Here is a 24522-nt window from a genome sequence, read left to right as displayed (position 1 = left end):
AAGGAAAAGATGGGATGGCCAGTAGTCCTCCATGGCTGGTGTCCACTGTGTGTGTTTTAGGGTGAGCGGGTACAAAGTTGGATTGGCTGTGCTGGCAGGAGAGGAAGACCCAACTGGTCTGAGCCGGAGGTCCTTGATATGAAGAAATAACAGAAAATTCTATTTACACTTAAAATCCCAACTGAGCCTCACAATTGCTCTGTGAAGGATACAAGGAGGCTCCAAAAGGCTTACAAGTTCCCCAGGCAGGAGCCGGTACGGGAGTCTGAGCTCACACCTTTCCGTCTTTCCATGCAGGTGCTCGCCCCTCGGATGTCCGCCCAGGGATGACTTATGCTCCTTGGTGAGTTCCTTCAGCCACCGATTGACTGCCAGGCTGGGTTCAGAGCAGACGTGTGTTTTCATGGCAAATCCATTATAAAGAAAATTCATCTGAGTCATCCACCAAGCAGGTGGTTGTTTTCCTCTGATGCCTTCCGATGCCTGTGGCCCTGTAGCCACCTCCATTTGCCTCAAGGGTGAGTTGTCTAAGGATGGCCACAGACAAGGAGGTGACAGATTGGGGCCATTCCCCTTGTGGTTCCAGGCTAAAGGGAAAGGGAAGGAGAAACAAGTGATGTAAGCCCATGGGACACACTGGACCCGAATATCTGGACACTTACTAAAGCATGTTCTACCAGTAAGTGTGATGAAGGCACAAAGAAGCCTGTTGGAGACCTTAAACCCAGGAGGCAGGAGGCCAAGCAGAGTTGGGAGGGTGGACAGTGTTGGGATAAATGTTCTCAGTGCCTGCTTCCTGCTGAGGCAATAGGAGGTGGCCATAGAGAGGGATGTGCAGCCTGACAACTGAGTTTAAATCCAGGATCTGCCACAAGTCAGCTAGATGAACTCAGGTATCTTAATAAAACTGAATGCACGCAGAAGACACCATTCGCACATATAATCTCATCCGAGCTCTTAGATTAGAAAATAATATGGGAGCAAATGTTTGTTGCAAATTGCACTCTTTTTTTTTTTTTTTTTTAGATGAGGAAACTGAAGATCAGTGAGTGATTTGGCCAAAGTCACCCTGAAAGCAATAGACCTGAGACTTCTTCGTTCCAAATGGCATGACCTCTCACTTTGCTACAGCGAACAGGAAAAGCGAAATCCCCTGAGCAGCACCAACAAGATTCCTCAGTCTTAGCAAGAACCAGAAGTCCAAAAGACAGGGTATGGATTTCAGATCCCACAGTCTTGTGCTAAGGGGCCTTGGGAAGGGAACACTGAGCCTCATTAACATAGAGGTGGGGACCTCAGGACTTCTGGGCCGCCTTCCCAGCTTCCTGGGTCCCCTGCCCACTGCCCTGCTCTCCCAGGTTGCTACCTAATTATAGAGCTGTAGATGCAAATTATTCTAATAACTGGTGCTAATTTATACACATTTACATATAATTTGCAATTCATCTGCTGTCCACATTTAGTCAAACTTCACTAATTCAGACCAAAGTGGGGAAGCCTAATCTGAAACGGAGAGTCTAGGCTAGAGAATAATTTAATAGTTTATTACAGTTGAATTTTATCTTAAGCAGGAGAGTCTGTTTAAAAGCAAACACACAAGGTAAAAATAGGTATTGTCAAAATGCTCCTTGACAATCCTTAAAAACCTCCAAAACCTGGGTTCTCAGAAGTCTTAGAGCCAAAGATTAATTCCTTTCATTTCTCTTTGATTTTGAGCTGTGGAAGAGAGAACAATAGATAAATAACCCCCCACCCCCCTACCCCGCCTCTGATTGAACTCAGGAAGTTGATGTACAATTATGCTATTTGACTCCACCTACTAATTCAGTTTGAACTAGTGCAAAATCCTCCATTCTTCAAGACATGTGGATAGTAATTACTTCACTGAGACAGGAAGAACTGAAAGGTAAATTGGGCTTGGATATCTGTGAGTTCCGTAGTCAATGAACATGACCCAGGGGATGCAAATGTGACATCTGTGCTCGTGAGGTAGGTACTGGGTGCTGGCATTGAAGAAAGAGATATTGTGCTCAAAAAGATAACAAACACACACATAAATGTTTATATTATCTAGAAGCAGGTTCTGAGCAGGGATTCTTGCTGCCATGATTTATTGAGGAAGCGCTCCAAGGAGTAATGGAGATGGCAGGAGATGGCAGGAAAGCTGGGAGCTGAGTAAAAATGTGGTCTTCACTGGAAAGTGGCTTTAGATCAACTCACGGGCAAGTGCTAACTGAAAGCACCAAATTCACCACAAAGCCAGGTCCTGCTCCGGGACCTTGGTCCCCCACCCTCCATGCCAGTGATTGGCTGAGGTCAGCTCCTAGAGTCTGAAGGCTGTATTGTCCCAAGTCATGTTCAGGTGGCCAGAACTCACGGGGAGTTAAGGGAATCTGGGTCAGGCACCAAGAGCCTCTGCTACAGGACACACTTCACACAGCCCTGGTTTATCCCACTAGGTGTATCCCATCCAGACACAGCATCTCCAGAATGCTCGTAGGTCACAATTTCCTGGGAGACATACGAAAGAAAGGTATGCACGCACACACACACACACACACACACAGAGTGTATATTTATTAGTGCATTACAGTTATACATAATATTGGAGTTTATTTTTACATAATTATTCAAACATGGAATATAATTTTCTCCAATCAGTCCCCAATACTTCCCCTTTCCCTCCCATCTCCCATTTCCTTTCCTCTACTGGTCTTTTACTTATTTGTAGTTTTTAAAATTAGTGCTTTATGGATATACATAAAGGTGAAATTCACTGTGGTATATTTATACAGGTACATAGGATTGTTTGTTCAATTTCATTCCACCACTCCTCTCGTTTCCCATCCTTCCTACCTCCCCTTAATCCCCTTCCACTATTCCACTGATCTCTCTCTTATTTCCTTGAGATCCCCTCCCCTCCCTTATTTTGATATAGTTTCTGCATATGAGAGAAAGCATTCATTCAACCCTTGACTTTCTGAGTCTGGTTTATGTCATTTAGCATGATTTTCTCCAATTCCATCCATTTACCAGGAAATGCCATAATTTCATTCTTCTTAATGACTGAGTTAAACTTCATTGGGTATATACCACATTTTCTTAATCCATTCATCAGTTGACAGGCATCTGAGCTGGTTCCAAAATAATTTGCCTATTGTCAATTGTGCTGCTATAAACTTTGATGTGGCTAGGTCATATGGTGGTTCCATTACTAGTTTTTGTTGTTGTTGTTTTGCTTTTTGTTTTGTTTTGTTTTGTTTTTAGTTGTAGTTAACACAATACCTTTATTTTATTTATTTATTTTTATGTGGTGCTGAGGATCAAATCCAGGGACTTGCATATGTTACACTAGTGCTCTACCACTGAACCACAACCCCAACCCCCATTCCTAGTTTTTTGAGAAATCTCCATACTGTTTTCAGTAGTTGTACTAACTTGTAGTCCCACCAACAAAGTATGAGTGTACTTTTCCCCACATCCTCTCTAGCATTTATTATTACTTGTATTCTTGATACTTGCCATTCTGACTAGAGTGAGATAAAATTTTAATGAAGTTTTGGCTTGCATTTTTCTGATTGTTAGAGATATTGATCCTTAGCCAAACTAATCAAAAGAAAGAGAGAAAAGACCCAAATCAACAAGGTGAGAGATGAAAAAGGAGATATCCCCTCAAATACTTCTGAAGTCCAGAGGATCATTAGAAACTATTTTGAAAATTTGTACTTCAATGAACTAGAAAATCTTGAAGATATTGACAAATTCCTATCGTGTTCTTCATTAATATAATGAAACACCTGAGGAAGACTAACTTTATAAAGTAATGGGGTTTATTTACCTCACAGTTCTGGAGTTTCAAGAGCATGTCACCAGGTTGATTCAGCTCTAGTGAGGACATCACATCTAGTGATGGCATTACAATAGTGGGAACACAGGTGAAAGGAAGAGATCACATCTCAAAACAGGAAGCCAGAGAGAGGCAGGTGAAGTGCCGCAGCCCGGCTGGCTGGGCAAAATAACCGGGGGGTGATGAACAACTTGTGTACATTGATACAGCAGGAGTGGGAGCCGTTTATTGTAGGACAGGAGGGGTATATATACATTACACACAGCTTATCTTAATTAACATAAACTAGATACAGCAGTCAACCAATAAGGAATCTCCACACTTAATGGCTCACTGGCGTTACTTCACAAACCACTCCCTCTGGCAAAATGCCAGGCGCCATCCTGACTTGTTTACAGACTCTAACAGTGAAGCCTGCTCAGGCTTTTACAATTGGCCTCTTGTGAAACCTAACCAGGGTGCCATGGGAAAAGCCTTAATCCCCACTTTTTAAAAGTCCCACCACCTCACCAGTGATACACTGAGGATCAAGCTCCCAACACATGAATATCCTCAAGGGACAAACTCAAACCCTATCATACCACCACAGAGCGTTAGTAGGATGAACTGCAGCCTGATGCTTGTTCCCAGGGCCATAACCATCACTGGTTTTCTTCTACCTCAACATCCTCAACATCTAGCGAGAGTCCTTCTTTTGGTCCAAGTGACTCGCCTGGTGTAAAGTTAGGAGCTGCCCAGCATCACCTGATTAATAGTGGGTAGCAGAATTCCCAAGTGTGGAATATGCTGCCTCCCAAACTCAAAGAAGCCTAGCAGCTCTATGCTGCTTTCTTAGTAACAGGGGCACAAGGAGCACAGCTTGTCCTGGGAGGAGACATCCCTACGTCATTGCTGCCATAAGAGTTTAGTGGTGTGGCAGACCTTAAGCCTCTAGAGTTTATCACCATCCCTCTGGAAAGGATATACCTTACCATGGCGCCTGGAATATTGGTCACTTCTCTTTGGTCCAGTTAACATTCAGATGTCTGGAGAGTCTAGGACACTTTGGGCTGCATTATAAACAGAGAATTAACATTCTACCTGAGATAGGATACCACGTGCATATTGTTATCTATTCCATATTAATGCTAACTTTGTTTGATCTTTCTTGCTGATGGATTAAAAAATACATTCACCAGATCAATAGCAATATACCATTGACCCAAGCCCATGTTAATCCGCTCTAGTAAAATATATGATGACGGGCATAGCTGCTAAAACTGAGACTGCTGTTTGGTCAACTTTGCGGTAGTCATTGTCATCTGACGTGATCTACCTGAGTTTGGCAGAGGCATGACTAATGAATTATATAGGACGGGAAGCACCTGTCCTATATAATGATTGGAACTACCACCTAAGTATCTTTTAAATCAGTTAGGACATCACTGATCTTTTCCATCATTCCTGGAAGGTGATACATCACATTTACTATCCTAATGGAGAGGGGGAACTTTGAGGACATTCTGCTGGCCTTTCCTATACTAGTTCTTATTCTATAGGTTGAAGTTCAGATATGAAATTTATATGTCCTGCTAAATATGTCTATTCCAACTCTATTTCAGGAACCAGGAAAATGACCAATAGGTTGACCATTTTGAGACATACCAAGGCCAAAACTCCATCTCTTAACTAGACCCCTCTGAACTCTGACCCTGGATGTCATAATTGTGTTTTGTGTCTCCAGAGATCAGTGTCCCCTCAGCTCTTGCTTCCAACAGACCTGACAGGGCTCTGGGTATTCGCTTTTTCCAGTGCTGGTTGTACAAGTAAAAAACTCTCAGTCCTCTGGGGACACACTGGGGGAATCACCATTGTGCATGCTTTCCATAGTATTACGGGTTCCTTCTTCAGGGAACTTGACCTCATCTTTAATGAGTTCTGGGTGTGGTCCAACACTCAGGCAAGGGACCCTGACTTATTATTGGGAAGGCTGAAGGTGGCCTTAGGCTCATCTATCCTGGATCCCTTCTTATTCTATAAAGGAGTATCCCTGCTGGCTGCCCAGGTATTTTGCCTCTAGGAACGCCATGATCCATGTATCATTTCCAGATATCCCTCAGGCCAGACTTCCCTGGCTGCCCTCCCAGCCTTGCTGGCCATGATAGTACCATGTCCACCTTGCTTCTGGCCATTAGGTGCTACCAGCTGCCCTCTGACATTCTGGGATGTTACCATCCTTTGGTCCTACTATTGATGTTGGTGCCTCTCACTAACCCATCACCCTCGAGTGTTGTCCAGGGCTTCCTGAGGAGCAGTTGGTTAGTCAGGGTGTTGTCCAGGGCTTCCTGAGGAGCAGTTGGTTAGTCAGGGTGTTGCCCAGGGCTTCCTGAGGAACAGTTGGCTAGTAGACCTGTTGGTATCATAAAGCAGACCCACTGTCACGTGCCTGCTTCTCTAAGCCTTTTGATCTTTTCCTACCCAGTTTACTGTGGCAATTCTGGCAACTCTATTCTGTTTCACATGAGCCATTTCTTTCTCCAAGCTTTCAAGAGTCATCTCAGCAGGGTATTAGAACCCTCACTTGGGGTCCTTGCCAGGGTGGTATATTTGGTGTCATGGGTGAGTGCCTTATGTTGACAATCTCCCTATCCAGCTTTATGTTACGGCTCCCTCCCTCCCTCAGGCCCTTCTGGATCCACTCCCGGCTCTGGCTCTCCTCTATGATAGCCAGATCCTACAGCTCTGGGTGTAATCCTCTAATCCCTGAGCAGGCCCAGAAATTCCCCAGTCTGATTGAGCCGAGATTTCACCCAAATTTAAGATCTGGTGGCCAGGAGGGAGCAGATCTGGGGAGGGCATTGGCCTGTCACAAGGCCCCATCTGAGCCTTTGCATCATCTTTAGCAAACAGGAGACTCTGTCCTCTAACAAGGAGAAGTAGGTCATCTGGGCAGGCCCACATTGGGAAGCTCGGGGGTTTGATGTTTACCATCTCTGGGCAGATAGTCCCATTCCAAGTGTGAGGGTCCCACACCTTCCCTCTCAGGGTCCTGCCTTCAGCATACATGACTCACCTAGGCTGAGAAGTCCTCCTTTTGAAGTTCTGCCACTCTGACCATTAAGCCCTGCGCCTGGCTTGCAGCCTGTCTGCTCTGGCTGCGGAATGGAGGATCTCTCTAAATGCTGGCACTTTATTTTAAATTGTTAATTATAGATTTGAGCCTGTCATTTTCTCTCTTCAACAAATCATTGGTGCTTAGCAAAAACCACCCAATTCCCACAATTCTTCTCTCCCTCCCCAAACCTCCTGCTATGGACTAATTTTGTGTCCCCAGGAATGTCACTTGTTGAAGCCCTAACCCCCAATGTGATGGTATATGGAGATGGGGGCTTTAAAGAGATACTTAGGGTAAAACAAGGGTGGGCCCTTTTTCAAGAGGACTGGTGTTCTCATAAGGGGAAAGAGACAGCAGGACACACCTGCTCAGAGGAGAGGCCATGTTATGACATAGTAAGACATGGCAGTCTGCAAGCCATGGAGAGGCCTCAAGAGAAAGCAAACCTGCAGACCCCTTGATCATGGACTTTGGTCTCTAGCACTATGAGAAGGAAACTTCCATTGTTTAAACCCCTGCCAGTGTATTTCATCCTGGCAGCCCTACCAGACTAATGCACCCTCCAAACGTCCAAGGCATTGAACCAGCTATTGGATCCCCTTCCCAGCTCACCTACGCACAGGTCTTAGCAGTCACAGTGGTGTAGCCTTCCAGGGACTCTCAATGTTCCTTCCACCTGCTGCCACCAAGGGGGTCTTCATTGCAACCCAACTCTAGACTCCCTCACTTAGTTCTTGTTTTGTTGTTGTTGTTGTTTGTTTGTTTGTTTGTTTGTTTGTTTTGCTTGCTTTTTAGGACCACTCTCAATACCAAATGTTTAGGTTAGGCTCCCCAAAAATCAGAACCTGAGATGACAACTTCTTTCCAAGCTATTTATTGGATATTATACTCAGAAGAAGGAGACTGAGGGAAGGAAGTACAACAGGGTTTGGAAGAAAGCTAAGCAAGAATGTGCTCTGGATGAAAACTAGCTCCATCCTGATCTCATGGGTGGTTCCACAGTATTTGTCCCATCTTGAGGCAAGAGAGCTACCCTTTTAGCCTCATGCATCAGTCATTGGCTGAGGTCTACCATCAAGGAAGGCAAGTGGGTGCATAGCCTCCCAGGGAAGCAGCTCCTCTTTGGCCAAGGGCAATTTTCCAGAAAAGGGTGCTGAGATGAATTGCTTGTAGCAGCTGGAAGATGGGTGCATCCACCAGGAAAGGGAATCTGGACAGGGCACTGGCAGCATCTACTGCAGATACAGGGATGGATAGATAGATAGATAGATAGATAGATAGATAGATAGAAAGAAAGAATAGATAGAGAAGTTTGCAAAGATCCAACCAGCATACCTCTGCTAAATGGAAGACAGTGGCCTGATGCATTAAACCCCTCCTGTCATGCCTCTCTTGGCATCTGACATACCACTGCACACTGATGATTACAGCTAGAAAGGACAATGCACCAAGGAAGATCACTGTTACAGGTCGGGTTCCCCAGCAAGCTGACCCCTAGGTGGAGAGTAGCACACGGGAGTGTAGGCAGGACTGGGCAGAGGAAGAAGGCAGGTTGAGATTCAGTCCGTCGATGGCCTCTACCAATGCCAAACTAACATGCCATTTCAGAGTTGTATCAAGTTAAACCTGGAGGGTCCAGGTCTCTCACCTTTGTATGGGCCAATCATCACATGCAAGCTGTCCCCTGAAAGGGACATGAACTTGGGGAAGATGACCTTCATCACAAGAGCAACTCCTAAAGAGGGCTGACAGCTGAGGACTTTTTCTCAGAGCTCCTTTTGCAGAGGAAGTTCTCCAGTTCTTCAGAAGGTTCTGGGCTGCACAGCACAGCATCCACTACAATCACCTGACCTAGTCCAGGGGAGGGCATGTGTCCATGATAAGATGAGCCTGATCTGGAGGCATGAGAGGGAGTTAGGTTGCTAGGCCAGCAACAGCCCTGGTCCATCCTTCAGTGCAAGATTAGGAAGTACTCAATTAGGCTATTTTGCACTGAAGATTTTTTGGGGAAAGAAACAATTAGGAACAATTAACTAGGATACCTGTTCTCTCTCTTTTGTTTTCCCTTTTAAGAACAAGCTGGAAAATCTGCCTTAATTAACCTGCTTTTCATTTGGAAGACAGCGGCAGAGCTTCTGAGCACGTCAGCTACTTGAAGATGAAATGGAAAGAGCTTGTCAAACATCCTCCTACGAGGGCAGGAAAGGGAAGTTAGGAGAGCAAAGGTTGGCTAGGACGATTGCTCAGGCTCAAAAAACTATCTGCAAGGCACCAATTGGGCTGCCAAAATGTGCTGGGTCAAAATGGAGAAAGGCACATAGTTTTTCAGCACGAGGTCAGTGGTGAGGACAGGGGAAAGGGGCAGGAGAGCCCCTGCCCCAGCCAGGGTCTGGGGATTAAGTGGTTTCAGAATGAGGCTGGGGGGAGTTCACAAGTGCTGGTAGCCATTGAACTTCCTATTGCAGGCCCAGGTCCTATTCGCATTCTCCCCCAACCCCACTGTGGAGGAACAGGGAGGTGTGTCCCTAAGCACCTGTCCACCGGTAGGATGAGGGAAAATCAGAAACAGCCAGCTCCAAGGGTATCCCTAGATGGCAAGGCCAGGGTCATGGAAGAAGAAGATGGACAGAAAGTGCCACTAAGAGCAAGCAAGGAAGGCCACACCATTTCTGGGCAGAAGAGAAGGGTTAAGGTAGAGAACAGGGTACGTGGCACTAAAGAGAGAAGCTTATGTTCCCACCTCACTCCCCACTCTCAGCAGAGCCTTTGTAGCAAGTCAGGTAGGCCATCAATATGACAGAGCCCTCTGCAGTTCTCCAGCCTCACTGCTCCTTGATGTTGCCCTCCAGCCTCTACCTCAAATGAGTCACCTGAGGCCAAAAGGCAAAGCTGCAGATCTATTCGGAGTTTATGGCCAATTTCATTCTTCTCCATGTCTTTTAATCATAGAAGTCTCTAGAAGCCAAGCCATGAGTGCATTTCTCTGATGGGCCTGAACACTTTAAAAGAATGAAGCTCTGTCCAGGGGTTACTTATTCATTGGTTAATTTCTCAAAAATTACTTGGCACTTGGCATGCCGGGCGCCATGTTGGGAATGAGCACTCTGAGACCCCTCCCTCTTGGAGCTCATACCTATTAGGAAGGGTAGGTTTGCAAGTAATGGCATGCAGTGCGCATGCAGAAACTAGTTCTGTCTGGGGAGGAGTGGGAAGGGTTCTTAGGAGTTGTGGGGTTTTCGTTTTGTTTTGTTTTTGGTACCAGGATTGAACCAAAGGGTGCTTAACCCCTGAGACACAATCCCAGCCCTTTTTATTTTTAATTTTAAAAAGGGTGTTTGTTTTGTTTTGTTTTTTTAAGTTGCTGAGGACCTTGCTAAGCTACGGAGGCAAGCCTTGAACTTGGAATCCACCTGCCTCATCTCCCAAGTTTCTGGGATTACAGGCTTGTACCACCACACCCTGTGAGTTGTAGGGTTTTAAGGGGTAAGTAGGCCTTAAACAGACAGAAAAGGAGATGAGAGAAGACATTTCAATAGAAAAAAACATCATTACAAAGGTATAGAGGCATGAAAACTATGTCATGTCTGTATTCAGAAAGAGGTGAATAGGATAGTAAAGTCAGGGTGTAATCTGTAGGGAAACTAATGGAAAGTGATCAGAAAAGACCTCAGCCTGTAGTCTATGGTTTTAGATGTGGAAAACCACAAAAGATTTTTTTAGGAAAAATTTTAGGAAGTTGTATAGTTAGATCCAAATTTCAGAAATAACCAGCCATCATGAAACAGATTGGGCAGAAGTGGAAGCAGTTAGGAGCCATGAGGCGCCTGGACTAGTGGAAGCAAGTTGATGTGGATCAGGCAGTGAATGCCAGCCGTGAGCAGTTGTGTGTCAAATAACACAGGAGTGAGTTTTTCGAGAGATGTTGAGCTATCGTCCTGCTGGGGCTGGATAAGGATGGCGGTGACATGATGCAGCAGTCACAGATCTATTCAACATCGTATGTCATTCCTTACATTCATGACCTTAGCTCTGTGACCTCCCCCTTCAGTGTTTTTCAGGATATGAAAGGTTGTGCTCATCCATTTGGAGTGGGACAAGAAGAGAAGTCCTCACAAAAATCATACAAATAACTCAGAGCTGAGGTGTTCATCACATACTGGCGATTCCTACCCATCACCTCACCAGATACCCAGACCATAGATGGCTACTTAATCAGGTGACCAAATATCCTGGTTTGCCCAAGACAGTCCACGCTTACACTTAGTATTGAGGCATAACCATTAATTTCATGCTTTGCACTTTCAAAAGTGACCAAGTTTTGGCCAGACGTGGTGGTACACACCTGTAATCCCAGCGGCTCAGGAGGCTGAGGCAGGAAGATCATGAGTTCAAAGCCAGCCCCAGCAACTTAGCAAGGCCCTAAGTAACTTAATGAGACCCTGTCTCTAAATAAAATATAAAAAGGGCTGGAGGTGTGGCTCAGTGGTTTAGCATCCCTGGGCTCAATCCTGGCACCAAAAATCCAAGTTTGGAAGGATAAAATATCAGTTTGTATTACCCATCAACTGCAGACTTCTCTCCCACTGAGGCCAGATGCAATCTCAAAATACTTCTCTCCACAGCCTCATTTTTTCAGCAACCAATCAGGTCTTAAAATCTAATTGCCACCTTTGATAGAGAAAGGAACATAGGTCTATCATTGGCCAGGCGATCTCAGACATGCAGTATCTTCTCTCTGAGCCTCTATTTCTTCAGTGGACCATTGTGAAAATGGCATTACCTACGCACAGGGCTAGTGTGAGCATCCGGCAAGACAGCCGGATGTGGAACAGCATGGAAAAGTGCTGTACAAATGGTGGTGTTTTATGATTATTCAAAGGGTGGAAACAGCTGGCACAGTGAAGTCTCGGGGGTCTTGGCAGCCCCTCGCCCCTGCTCCAGTAGGAGACCATGATCCTCCCTGGGAAAGGAGCTGCGGATTCCAGCAACTCCTCCCGGAGTTTAGCCCTCTCCTCCCCTCGTCCTCCCTCCTTTAGAGACAGACAGCAAACCCCTCCAGCGCCCCCACCCCTCAGATCAACTCCATCAAGAAGCAAGGCTTCTCTTTGTACTACAGCAAACACACGTCTCTTATTGACGATCCCTGGGGACCCTTGGCGGCAACACACGCACAGCTTTGAAGCTGCGAGTGTGTTTAATGCGCAAAGGCCCTGTCTTGGTTCAAGGACAGTATTTTAAGTCCCTGAGAAGACGAGAACAAAGTTTTGATCGCAGAAAGAAACAGATTCTTAACAGACTTGAATGATAAAATATCACAATCTCATCTGACTGTAGCAGCCAGCTCTGAAGAGGGAGTAAAGGAAGAAACAATTGATGGGGAAGCCCGACTCCTCTCCCAGCCAACACCAGATGCTGGCCTCAGCCGCCGGGTACCACTTCCCTGACTCACAGTGGGTACCGGACAGACAAGGCGGGGTGCAGGCTGCTGGGATGATGCAGGAGGCAAACCCAACAAGGGCATGGAGGATTCCAGAACAAAGCCATGGTGTGGGGCAGACTCCCGCCTGCAGGAAGCGTCACTGACCCAATCATAACAGCCTGAAGAGGATGGAGTTCATCACCTGATCTAGAGTCACCGATAAGGACATGGCCACTTTCCCAACTTTTTAAAGGAACTTAATTATTTCACAAACCATAAAGTTTGCTGCAGTTCCAATAAGAGTCCAGGCTTCAAGAAGGAAAATAAGTGTCAGTCTTCTGGGAGGTTCTGGAGGACAGAAGGACGAGGCAGTAAGGCAGCTCTTGAGTGTATGGTCTCCTGGAAGATTCTGGAAGGACTGAACTGGCTCAGACCCTGGAGAGAGAACAGACCAAGAGTCATCGAACCAGCTTCATCAACTGTGCTACAGGCAGAGCGACCTCACAGACCACCAGACCAGACACAGGCCACCCTGGGAGGCTATGGTGTTCCCAGTGGCACCTGTGACTTGGGCAGTGCCTCTTGCTCTAAAGCGGTAAGGTCTGCAGGCTGAGCTCACGAGCCAGGGGTAGAAGGGAAGACCTATAGTAGGGTCATCAGGGAGTATGGGTCCCACCTCATCCTTGACTTTGAAAAATCAGGAATGTGATCCCCTAAGTCTGCCGGGAGTGGTCAGAGCTGCGGAGATGATTTCCTGTGAGCTGAGAGCATTTTACCCATCTCTGTACCTTCTGGGGACAAGCACAGTGCCTGGCATGTACTAGGTCACTGGCTTCAGTCCTGGCTCTCATTAGAACAGCCCAGAATGCTCTATAAAAATACCAGTCCCTTGGAGTCATTCCCAGAGCCTCTGAATTTATTCAGGACAAACCAATTCATAAGTGTTTTTTTTTTCCCCTAAATAATTACCCAGGTGATCTAAACCAAAGACAAAACTATGAACCATAACACGAAGCCATCAGTGAAAGGCAACTGAATGAATGAATCATTGAATGAACTGGAGAATCAGAGGTGGGCGCCACCACATTCCTTCACAGTGGCCACATTCCCGTGGAACCACTGGTGCTGGACATTGGCCAGGCTGGTAAACAAGTCTTCTCAGGAGGCCAGTTATTCCTCAGAAAGTTCTGTGGTGAGATAAATATCAGTAAAGAGAAACTGACTTTCACTGAAAAAATCTTCACAAAAAACTAGTATAGCTGGGTGTATTATTGTCTCATTTCCGCTAAATTTTGGTCAGAGTAATTTTAGGCATAAATACCCATTTCATGTTCATAAAAAACAAGAATAATAGACATGATAGGCATATTTAACCATGCTTTGTGAACGCCTGAAATGACTACGTGCCTCTGCCAAGATGGTTCCCTTGTGTGGAACCAAAATCTCCACGTACTAGGTCGGGTTCATTTGGGAGCTGAGTGCATTACCATTTTCCAGTGCTAAAACAAAATATGTGAGGCTTGATACTTTCTGAAGAAAAGAGGTTTATTTAGTTAACAGTTTTGGAGACTGAAAGGCCAATGTCAGGTGACCCCTTTGGCTGTGTCACATCATGGCAGATGGCCTTATGGTAGAAGCACGTGGTAAAACAGGAAGCCAGAGAACGGGAGTGGCCACTCTTGCTCTTTCTAACAGCCTGTCTTGTGGGAGTTAACTGTGAGTCCCAAGAGAACTACTGTGGTGATCCTTTCTGAGCCCAGTGACCTAACGACTTCCCACTGAGCCTCACCTCTTGAACGTCCCACCATTCTTAACATCCCCACCCTGGAACCAAACTTCCCACATATGAACCATTAGCAGGCGCACTCGAACCACATCCAGACCTCAGTACTGAAGATTACCTGGGAAGCCAGTCTCTGTCCCCACCATCATCCGTGCCTCCTCCCACGTGGGCCAGGCAATACAATCCAGCATCTGATTAGGCAGCCCTGGAACTCAGAAGGGCCTGTTCCCTCCACTGTGAATGCAGTGGTAATGATAAGGAAATGCAGGAGCCCGAGGTCTGAAACACAAATCTAATAAGCATCCGCCTTTGTCTGGAACCTGTCATCTGTCATGGCCCAGTGACCTCTAGAACTAACTTGCTGAGTGATCACAAACTTCCTTGAGAGCCTCAAGAGAGCTCAGTGCATATTGAGCATGCACATAACACAGGCCCCTTGGATGGTACCAAGCTTGCTCTTCCTCCTCTCCTCCTCTCCCTCTCCTCCCTACCTCCCCATCTCCCTCTCTGGTTTGTGCATGTACGCACACACACCCCCGTCGCAATGCCATAATGTCTATGTAAATTGGATCTTTAATATCCTTCAGATGGGTGGCTTCAGAAAGAACATGGATACAATAGTCTGTCTCTGAGTTAACATGATAGGCTCTGCCTCCCAAATTGGCTCAGAGAAATTAGCGGGAAGGAAGGAAGGATCAGACGAAATAATAAACCTGCTTACCTGCTCATTAATTTAATCTCCCCCCACCACCCTCTCTTCGCCTTGTGGTTTCTCTACCCATAAAATAACTAGATAACTTCGAAGTCCTAGATGAAAGAGAAACCAGGTCTGGAAGCTCTAAGATTAAAGGAGAATTTTTAGGATTAGTCTTTGATTTTCTCCTTTTTTCCTCTCTCTTTCTCCTTCTCTCTTATTTTTTTTTTCTTTTTATCTCAAAGGTGACTGAGGAGGCTTCCCCCCTTTCTGTTCTCCTCTCTGCTGAGTGGGTGAGCTTGCCCTGGGGCACAGAGGCAGAGCTCACAGGCAGCTCGGGACCTGGGACAGAAAGTACCATGTGGGGCTGCTCTCAAGGAAACTGCCACCTGTCACTCACTGCCATTGAAGTTATATATGGCTGTAGGGAATTTCTCCTTAAAGTTTGGGTGAGGCACCTCCTTGCAGATTCTTAGGCATCCTTTGTTGGGAGCTCTGGGCCTTAAGGGACCTGAGATGCAGAATTATAGGAGACTTCAATGATGCCATGATGTTTGTCCAATAAGTAAGACTGTGGTCATCTCCAACATGGCTGGATGGGGCACATTTCAACAGGTTTCACACAAAAAGCCCTTCCAAGAACAGCTTCTGCACTTGATACAACAAGCAAAGATGAGACAATCTGCCACTGTACATTACTTTCAATGCAAAGACTTTGTACTCAGACTTTTACACTGGCATCTCAGGTCAATGAGCACCTGTCTGAAAGTACCAAATGACCAAGTCTTTATTCCTTTCTCTTGTGCCAAGGGTATCTCTGGCATCCTCCCTTAAAGTTTAGCATAAAGAAATCCAAAAAGATACATAGATAACTACATTCAACTGGGGAGAGGTGAAAACAGTATGTTTTTAGACAAAAGGGAGTACAGATCAGCAGCAGCAGGTTGTCTTGGGTAGATGGGAAGCCTAGGAGGACAAGGGAAGAAATGTTAACCAGAGCAGAAGATCGTTCTGAGGCTCACATCAGGTGTCCTTAGAACTGCTCCCCCAGACAACTGAAGTTCCTCCTCACAAGGTCATCAGCAACTCTCTCTCAGAACAATCTTCCTCTAAACAACAAGATCCTCCTCTCCAGTGCTCAGGTTGCGCACAGGAATCAAACATTAGCAGAAGGAAAATGCCAGAAGGCAAGTTCAGGGCAATAGAATGGGCTGAGTCTCTCCCAAGCATCTCTAGGCAACTGAATGTAAATATCTGTGAATTTTTAAATCCCTGCCACAAAGTTATCCTCATGACTAGAATGACCCAAGACCTTCCCTGCTCTTCACTTGCAAGTTCAGGGTCTTCACATTGGGAAGGAAAGTTACTCAAGTCTAGAACAGCGGCTCCCATGATTTGTGGTCTTAAGATTATCAAGGCCCCAAAGAGCTTGTGCTGTGTAGGTTACATCATTCCATATTTACCATACCAGAAACTAGAGGTGAGACATTTTAAAACATTTATTAATTGTTTTGAATATAACAATAAAATATACATCACATGTTAATGTGTGAAATATGGGTTTTAAATTTTTTTTTCCAAAACAAAATTAGAACAGTGGCTTTGTTTTCCACTTTCACAGATTTCTTTAATGTCTTCCTTAATAGAAAACAGCTGGATTCCATAGCTACTTCTAGATACATTCTGTTGTGATATGCCGTTTTGTTGAAGTGTCTGAAGAAAATACAGTCTCCTACAAATATGTAATTGGAAAAGGGAGGAGTATTTTCAAACCTTCTCCAATCTGCAAGCATTGTTTATGTTCATGGAAATTATATCAAGACTCAACAAATAGTAGTTTCTCAAAGGTTAGTTGCAGATTGGAATCCGAAACCTTTTCATATGCCATCACATTAAAATCCATTGATCTATCTCACTCTTTGAATGGAATTTTACATTATGAATTGATCACTTAGAAATCCTGGTTCCCTGAGTTATGCAGATCTCGCAAATGTTGATCTATTTCATGATACAGTATTGGAAAATCATACTGGTTAATACCACCTATGATTGCACTAGAAAAACCTTTAAACAATAGAGAGTTCACAGTGCAAGTGCCCCTGGGACTCAGACTTCACTGGAGAAGGTGTGGTTGCTGCCCACTGGATGGCAGAGAGGTAGCCCTGGACCAAAGCCAGAACACACTCAGGCTGAGATTGGGAAATGGGGAACTGGAAATCAGGGAACCCCTGCAGGGATGCTGATGGAATTTGCAGGGAAGCCATCATCAGGGGTGTTGTTGAGCAAACTGGCAAGCCAGCTGGGGAATCTACGGAACTCACCAGGAAGCTTCCTTCTGGTGCGCTGCCCGCAGAGAAGCGCTACACCACGCAGGGGAGTTCCCTGGAAGGCCTGCTATGGGGAGATGGCAGGTTGCTGGGGATGAGTCCTCATTATCAGATTGTACACAAGCTGTTGGAGATTAACGTCATAATTTAGTGTTTAGGAATTAGTGGTACCATAACTAAATTTAAAGAGATGTTGATATACCCAGCAACTGATATAATATGTGTTGAGACTGTGCCTCTCCTTGTTTGGTGGAGGGTGACAGTTTCACTTGTTCAGAGGACAGTTGTGTCTTGCTAGGTAAAAAGAGGATGGTCTCAATGTTGCACAGAAGTTCAAGAATGTGCAGAAGCTGAGTAGGCAAAGGGGTGGACTGTGTCAGATATCAAATGATCACTGCTCAGCCTCGAGTCCAACTTCATTCCTGCTGGATCCTGGTACATCTCATCCTTACCAGGTGGAAGTTTCAACCGTAGACAACAGTGGGAGGATACTGGAGAAGGAAAAGGCTTTTCTTCTAGATTCCTAGTGATCTTCTCAGCTTGCTCCTCTGGTGCATGACAGCCAGCAGCATGGAGGACACTGAATGACATCTCATGACATCTCATGTCAGCTGCTTCCCTTGGCATCTCAGAAAGAGACCTCCAACGCAGATCTGCCCACTGCTACAGTACCTCTCCTAGGGAAGCCCCCAGAACCCAGAGGAGATTCTTGGGGAGCTCTGTGGTCCAGAATGTTCAACTTTCCCTCACCACAGTGTCCGGCAAGTTCCATTGACACTACACAGGAGTTTCCTGCCCACCAGACTTGACCCACCAACTTGAATGGGCTCTGACCCAGAGTAACTTCTCCACACTCAGTGGGCTGCATAGACACCTGCTCCAGTGAATGTGAATCCCAGCCTAAAGGAGATAGTCCTCTCAACTCTCTTACTTCTTTGGGTACTATTCCTTACTCTTAGGGTATTCTTTATTCTCCTCTATTCTCATAAACAGTTCATTCTTTAAATTAAGCCTTCCCTACTCAAATTGGTAGGTAGTTTCTCTCTCCTGACTAGACCATGACTGACATAGTCTGAATACAGAATTGCCTAAACTCTAATATGCTTTAGAACATGAGTTTTATCTATGATGACCAATGCTGTCAATTGCTTTCCTTGAAACCACAGTCTCACTCCATTTATCTGCAAGAAAGTGTTTTTCAAATACCCAAGCCTGGACAGTCATCATTTGTCCATCAGCCATTCTTTCAAGTAAAGGGCACTTTTTGAAGAATTCAGTCCTAGTTCACACGTCTGCTTTTCCTTAAGACACAATTTAGTATAAATTATTTTTTTACATACTTCCCAGTTTATTGCATAGTATCAAATGGACATGGATATAAATGTCAAGATTTAAGGAAATTAATATTTTTTTACTGCCTCATCAACACATTGTCAAGTAAAAGTGGGATTTTCGCTCTGCAAATGCAGTGAGGGATATCATATTTAATTGCACAGTTTAGTATCACTAACTTGCTTTAGGCTAAGACGTTTTACCTACTATTCACTTTGCACCATCAGTGCAAAATTCAACACACTAAAAAAGACAAAAAACATCATGAAAATATTTTTGGTCTCATAGACCCCTATAAAGAATCTAGAGAACCCCAGACATCCATGAGCTATATTTTGAGTACTGCTGGCCTTCAGATGAAGAAGTGTGCTCAGTTCTTAGATTTTGAGATGATTGTATTACATGCTTTTAAATTAACAGAGTAAGTGTAAATCTTTTTTATCTTTATTTTATTTATTTATTTTTTTAGTGGTTCTGAGGATTGAACCCAGTATCTCACACATGCAAAGTAAGCACTCTACCACTGAGCTACAACCCCAGCCCATAAGTGTGAATCTTGACACTGCCAATCTTTAGCTAGATGACCCTGGATAATTTATTCATTTCTCCATATCTTGGTTTTCTCCCTCCTCACAGGGATGTGTAGGAATTAAATGAGATATGGTACGAGAATATAGCATATAGTTAGCTCTCAGTAAACAGAAGATTATGGAGGAGTGAAAGAGGAGAAAGAGTAAAAGGAGAAAAAAAATGTAGGATCCTGATCACTTCATAGTGGAGGCATAAGGAAATCACACGGTGAAAGTGAGGTACCAAGCGATGATGGGTAAACCTGAGGCTTGGGGTTCTTCCCCTGTCCACGGATGTCTTAGAGAAGTTGACAGGTGCGTAAAGAAAGTAAATTCCAAAGGCAGCCTGGTAAGCTTATGACCCACTTCCTAGTCCTCTTTAGAAGGTGCCCACAGAAGGTCTAGATATCTCTTAAGAGAATTGCCCTTTACCTCTCAATAAGGGGATAGCCTCCATGTGAGAGAGAATGACTGAGGCTTGGGTTCTGATTAACATGGGACTTCTAACATGGCACTTCATACAGTGCCTTATGTTGTCATTCAGGATGAAGTCAGGGCAACAAACTGAGTTTATTGAAATTTCTCCTCTCTTGTTCTATGATATTTCTTCTGGAAATACAGGAGACACAGAAATCTCTCAGAGAAGTTGGAGGAGAAATATCTGCAACACAAGTTATCTCCATCCATTTTCTGGTGCTAAAATACCTGAGACTAGATAATTGATAATAAATAGAAGTTTATTTTGCTTACATTTCCGGAGGCTGAAAGTCCAAGAGTATGACTCCAGCACCTCCTTGGCATCTGATAGACCCTCCTGCTGTATCTTACCGTAGTAGAGGGCATCACACGGTGAGATGGAGTAAGAGGCTAGCTCAGGCCTCTCCTCCTCTTCTTGTAAAGCTATCAGTGCCACCATGGAGCCCCATCCTCACGACCTCATCTATTCTAATTGCTTCCCAAAGGCCCACCTCCAGTGGCCTTTAATGTATGACTGTGGGGATTAAGTTTCCAACACAGGAACTGTTAGGGGATACATTCAAACTTCAGCAAAAGGCAAAGGCCCAGGAATTGCTTCTACATTCAGCGGTGCTCAGCTCTTAGATTCTAAGATGACTGTATTACTGCTGGCAGGCTAACCCTCAGCTGACCAGGCTGCTTCCAGCTCCCACCCTGTCCTTCCAGCCTTCCAAGTAAAAGGACCCTGCATATTCTTGTTGCCCACTAATCCCCAGTTACAAATACAGTAGCTGGCAGTGGTCAAGACTTTGCTTCATTGAAACATATACTAAATGCTACACCTGTAGTCTTCGCTTCATCCTCAAAACCATCGGATCAGGCAGACAGAATTTGAGCCCATTTTGAAGATAAAGAAATTGAGTCTCTGGGAAGTTAAGAGATGTGTCAATCTTGCACAACTAGTAATATATAAAGTTGTGTGTGCTCCCGAGCCCAGAGCCACTTGCCGGCAGCGCTTTTCTCTCTGGCCTCTTACTACCAGTGGATGTTCACAGGAGGTGAGGGAATGGGTTCCTCATTCCGTTTGGTATTGTGGGTCATAATTCTTCTTCGCTAGTTTCTCTTGCTTCCCTACCCTGCCAAGGTTGAGTGGTTTCCTTCAGTGACAACGGTTCCTTGTGCAGGACAGCCTTCTGGGTGCTCCTCAAATCAATTCTTCCTCCAAATGTCCCTTGAATTCCTCTCGTCCTCTTGTTGCTTCCATGACGTCAGCTCTCTCCCTTATAAGCCTCCTCCATGCTGCCACCAGAGCCTTAAGAAACACGTTTTCCCATAAGTAAAATTCCCCAGCGCCTCCCCGTCTGCCTCTGGGTAAAGCCAATTCTCCAGCACCGTGTTCTATGTACTTCATTGCCTACCCCAGTTGACCTCTCCAAGTCTGTGTCTTCTCTCCCTCCTTGCCCTGTCCCCTACACTTCAGAATCCTGACTGGCTTCTGTGGCCCCCACACCAAGGACTGTGACTTATTTCTCTTTGTGTCTCCAGTGCCTAATGCTATTCTTAGTACATAGCAGCTGTTCAGATCACGTGCCTGAAGAAATGTGTGATGCATGAGGGCCTTGACAATTTTCAGTAGCGCTTTCCTTCTTTCTCATCGAACCCTGCCTACTGAACATTTCCTCAATGCTAGTTTCTAAACATTGTGGATTCACTTTTTCACAGTTTTGAGCACCCCATTTCCAGATCTTCATAGCTAGGGCCTTGCAGTCTTCGTCAGCCCTTCCAAGTTTCCTAGGGAATGGATAGCCACAGTCTTTGTCACCAGGGTTGGCTCCCATAGGCTCTTGCCCAAACTATACATTTCCCTGTTCCAGAGAACCTTCCAGTTCTCCTGTACTTGGATCATAGGAGGTCTGATCTGTGGAATGATAATGGCTCTCAAATTCTCTGCATTTGACTTCTCCCTGGAGCTCCCTGTTCCCCGCCAAGATCCCCCAATCCTCCCTTTTCACAAAGAGACTACTCTCTGAGCTCTCATCTCTTTGAAGGCAGCTTTAACAGTGGGAGCACCACAACTTAATTCCACTTCCATCCCTCTGGTCCCAGCCAGGCTGGGAGCCCTCCCAGATCCACTTGGCTATTTTGCTTGGCATTGCAGAGGGAAGAGGCAGGGGTATTGCTGTAACACGGGGCTGAGTGAAGCAGCAGAGAGGTGGCGAGAGAGCAGGTGTGCTTCATTAGCCTCATATCATCTCCTCAGGGACTTCAGGGCAACATGGCAAGGACTTTCATCACATGGAAGGTTTTGTCGATGCATTGACCCTCCATAAATCACCTAGAAGGCTTGTCAGTCAACAAGTTAACACTAATGTATTAACCCAGGTTGGGGATGGCAAGGGGGACACCAGAGATCTCAAAGGCTAATTCCTGTCTAGTAACTATACTATTTCAAGTGAAGAATCACCCCCCAGATGTGACTCATGGAGTGTGACAGCGAGAGCATGCACGGGCGGGGCTTGGTGAGGAGGCCAAGGCATACACCTTGTCTGAGCCCTGGATGTGCACAGGTGGTAGGTCAGGCTGTAAACAGCCACAGATTTCCAAATTCTCTTCCGACAGGCAGAGTTATCAAGTCTCACCTACCCAGACACAGCCTTGGAATGCCCTGAGCACAGCCCTGGAGGACAGCGCTGGCAGTCATTGTGAGCTCCAACCTGGGATTTGACCTGTTCACAATCCTTCAACACACAGCAGTAAGAACAGAAAGGAAGGGGAGAAGGTGGAAGTGACCTCCAGGGGAGAATAAGGCAAGTGTGAAGATGCATTGGGAGGTGAAGGAATAGACAAAACACATCACTGCTTCTCTTAAGCCACCAAGAACTTAGTACATTTGCCAACCCAACCATGTTAGCTATTTATCTAATGTAATTGGTTGCTACCTCACTTAACTATAAGTCCTTTGAAAGTGAGAAGAGTCTTCTGTTTCCTTCTATCCCTGGCATTGAGCATAACATCAATATCAAAGACAAATATCAACATGCATGTTTTGAATGAATGAGTAAAGGAATAAATGAACCAATGAATAATTGATAGTCCTGAAAAAAAATGGTAATATAACTGACAGAAATGGAAGATCAGGAAGGAGAGCTAGAATAGGGTGATGAGTAAGCTAATAAAAAAAGAAGAAGAAGAAAAAGAAACAGGTTTTATCTCAATATGAGAAAAAAGAGCATCAAAAGATGATCTCTGCTCCACCAGGAGATGAAAATGGTGGTGGTAAAGACAGCTACCAATCACCTCATGTTCATCTTGCCCAATCTCACTGTACCCTGATGACCCAGGAATGATGGTGACCATCCTCAGGGTGCAGGTGAGAGAACCAGTTCGCAAAGATGTTACGTAACGTGCCACAAATGACAAAGCTCATAAACCACAGAGACAGGCTTTAAAAGCCAGAGTCCCCACACTCCAGGACCACAGTATACTTACCACTTCTCAAACAGCACACTTCTGCTCCAGTGGGGCAGAAGCAACAAGCTGCAGGCCCTCACTCCAGTGCCATGTTTAAGTGGCCTCCTCCCTTAGATTTCCTCTTACACCAACCCATTCCCAGGTGGAGAAGTCCCTGCAAGATCTTTTCTGGACTTGATGCTGGTCTCTCCAACCCATGCCTAAGGAAATGGGGGCGGTTTCTCCCCAGGCAAGCCTAGACCTCCATGCCCCTTGGGGCTTACTTTTCTGATACTTCCTCAGCTTCTTCTTTAGGTTTATTTCTCAGGGCGGACAAGGTTTGGTCCTGCCTAGCTCTGGGGAGGTAACCTTAGTGTCTATATGACCAAGCCCCGATAAAAACTAGACACTGAGTTTCACATGAGCTTATCTGGTTGGCAATGCTTTGTGCTGCACATTGTTTCTGCAAGAATTAGTTGCTGTCTCCATGACTCCTTTGGGAGGGACAGCCACAGAACTGTGCAGGAAGTTCTCCTGGACTTAGCCTATGCAACTTTCCTGCTGGTGATTTCCAGCTGTTCCCTTTCCTTGGAATACTTCGTAAATGTGAGCATAGCCATTTTGCTGAGTTCTGCAAGTCCTTCTAGTGAATCGTGGAACCTCAGAGTCTTGGGAACCCCTGAACAGCCGTCCTCCAGACCCTACTGCTCCTGTTTGCTTCTGTTCCTACCACCTTTTGCTTCAGATCTGGGCCTGGCTTTTCTCATGTTCACTTGCTCCTACCCCTTGGCTTCTCTGCCTTCAACCAAGTTTGCCATGTCCAGGGATGACACACACGGCCTGCTTCAAGAACCATCCCAGCCATATTCAGGGTCAGTCTGGATTCCAGAGAACCCAACCCAAGCCAGAGCACTCAGCTCTTCCATGCCCAGGGAAGGGAGTCAGAGTAGCCCACCAAAGCTGAACAACAGTTTGGAAGAGATGATCTAGACACCATCAAGGGAGGGGATGAGAGAGTAGCCAGATGATCTTTAAGCTTCTTTCAATCCCTAAAGTGCTGGTTTCTAGATGTATCCATTTGCTTTGGATGCTTTGAGTCTGAAGCAATGGCAGGATTTCCAAGAGGAAGTGCCCTCTTAAACACTCACAGAGAGGCCTGGGTAGACAGATGTGGGTGGGAGATCATTCTCAGGAGTCAAGGGGGCTCAGACTGCAAGCAGAGACTTGGGAGTCCGGAAAAAAAATAAAATAAAATAAACTTGCCTGCTTTGAATGGAACAGCTCTGGATTCCCAGGACTTGCTGGGGAAGTCTCCCCTTTCCTCCCTGCCAACTTCTCTTCCCCACCTGGCACCAAAGGGCCCAGCCTCCAAGTCACAATTATGAAAGCTATTCGAGGATGCTAATTGCTGTATCTGACCTCCCTTCAGATAACAAGGGAATCGCTCTCCCTAATTAGCCCTGCCGCCGGTGGACCAGCAAAGCCAAATGTTTATTATGGGATGAATGCACTTACTGTAAATTTTGACATATGCTGTGGAAAGATGTTGGA

General features: G+C 45.5%; 1 long non-coding RNA gene across 1 annotated transcript; it reads left to right on the top strand.

Moving 5' to 3' along the window:
* The first annotated feature begins 271 nt into the window (after window positions 1-271).
* Window positions 272-24275, top strand: LOC125613904. The gene is made up of 3 exons (XR_007344480.1): window positions 272-518; window positions 1027-1212; window positions 22141-24275. It is a non-coding gene; the product is annotated as an uncharacterized LOC125613904 (long non-coding RNA).
* The last annotated feature ends 247 nt before the right edge of the window (window positions 24276-24522 follow it).

This window comes from Marmota marmota, unplaced genomic scaffold, assembly GCF_001458135.2.
Source record: "Marmota marmota marmota unplaced genomic scaffold, marMar, whole genome shotgun sequence".
Lineage (NCBI taxonomy): Eukaryota > Metazoa > Chordata > Mammalia > Rodentia > Sciuridae > Marmota > Marmota marmota.
The sequence above is the reverse complement of the archived record's forward strand: the minus strand, read 5'-3'. Positions and strand labels throughout refer to the sequence as shown.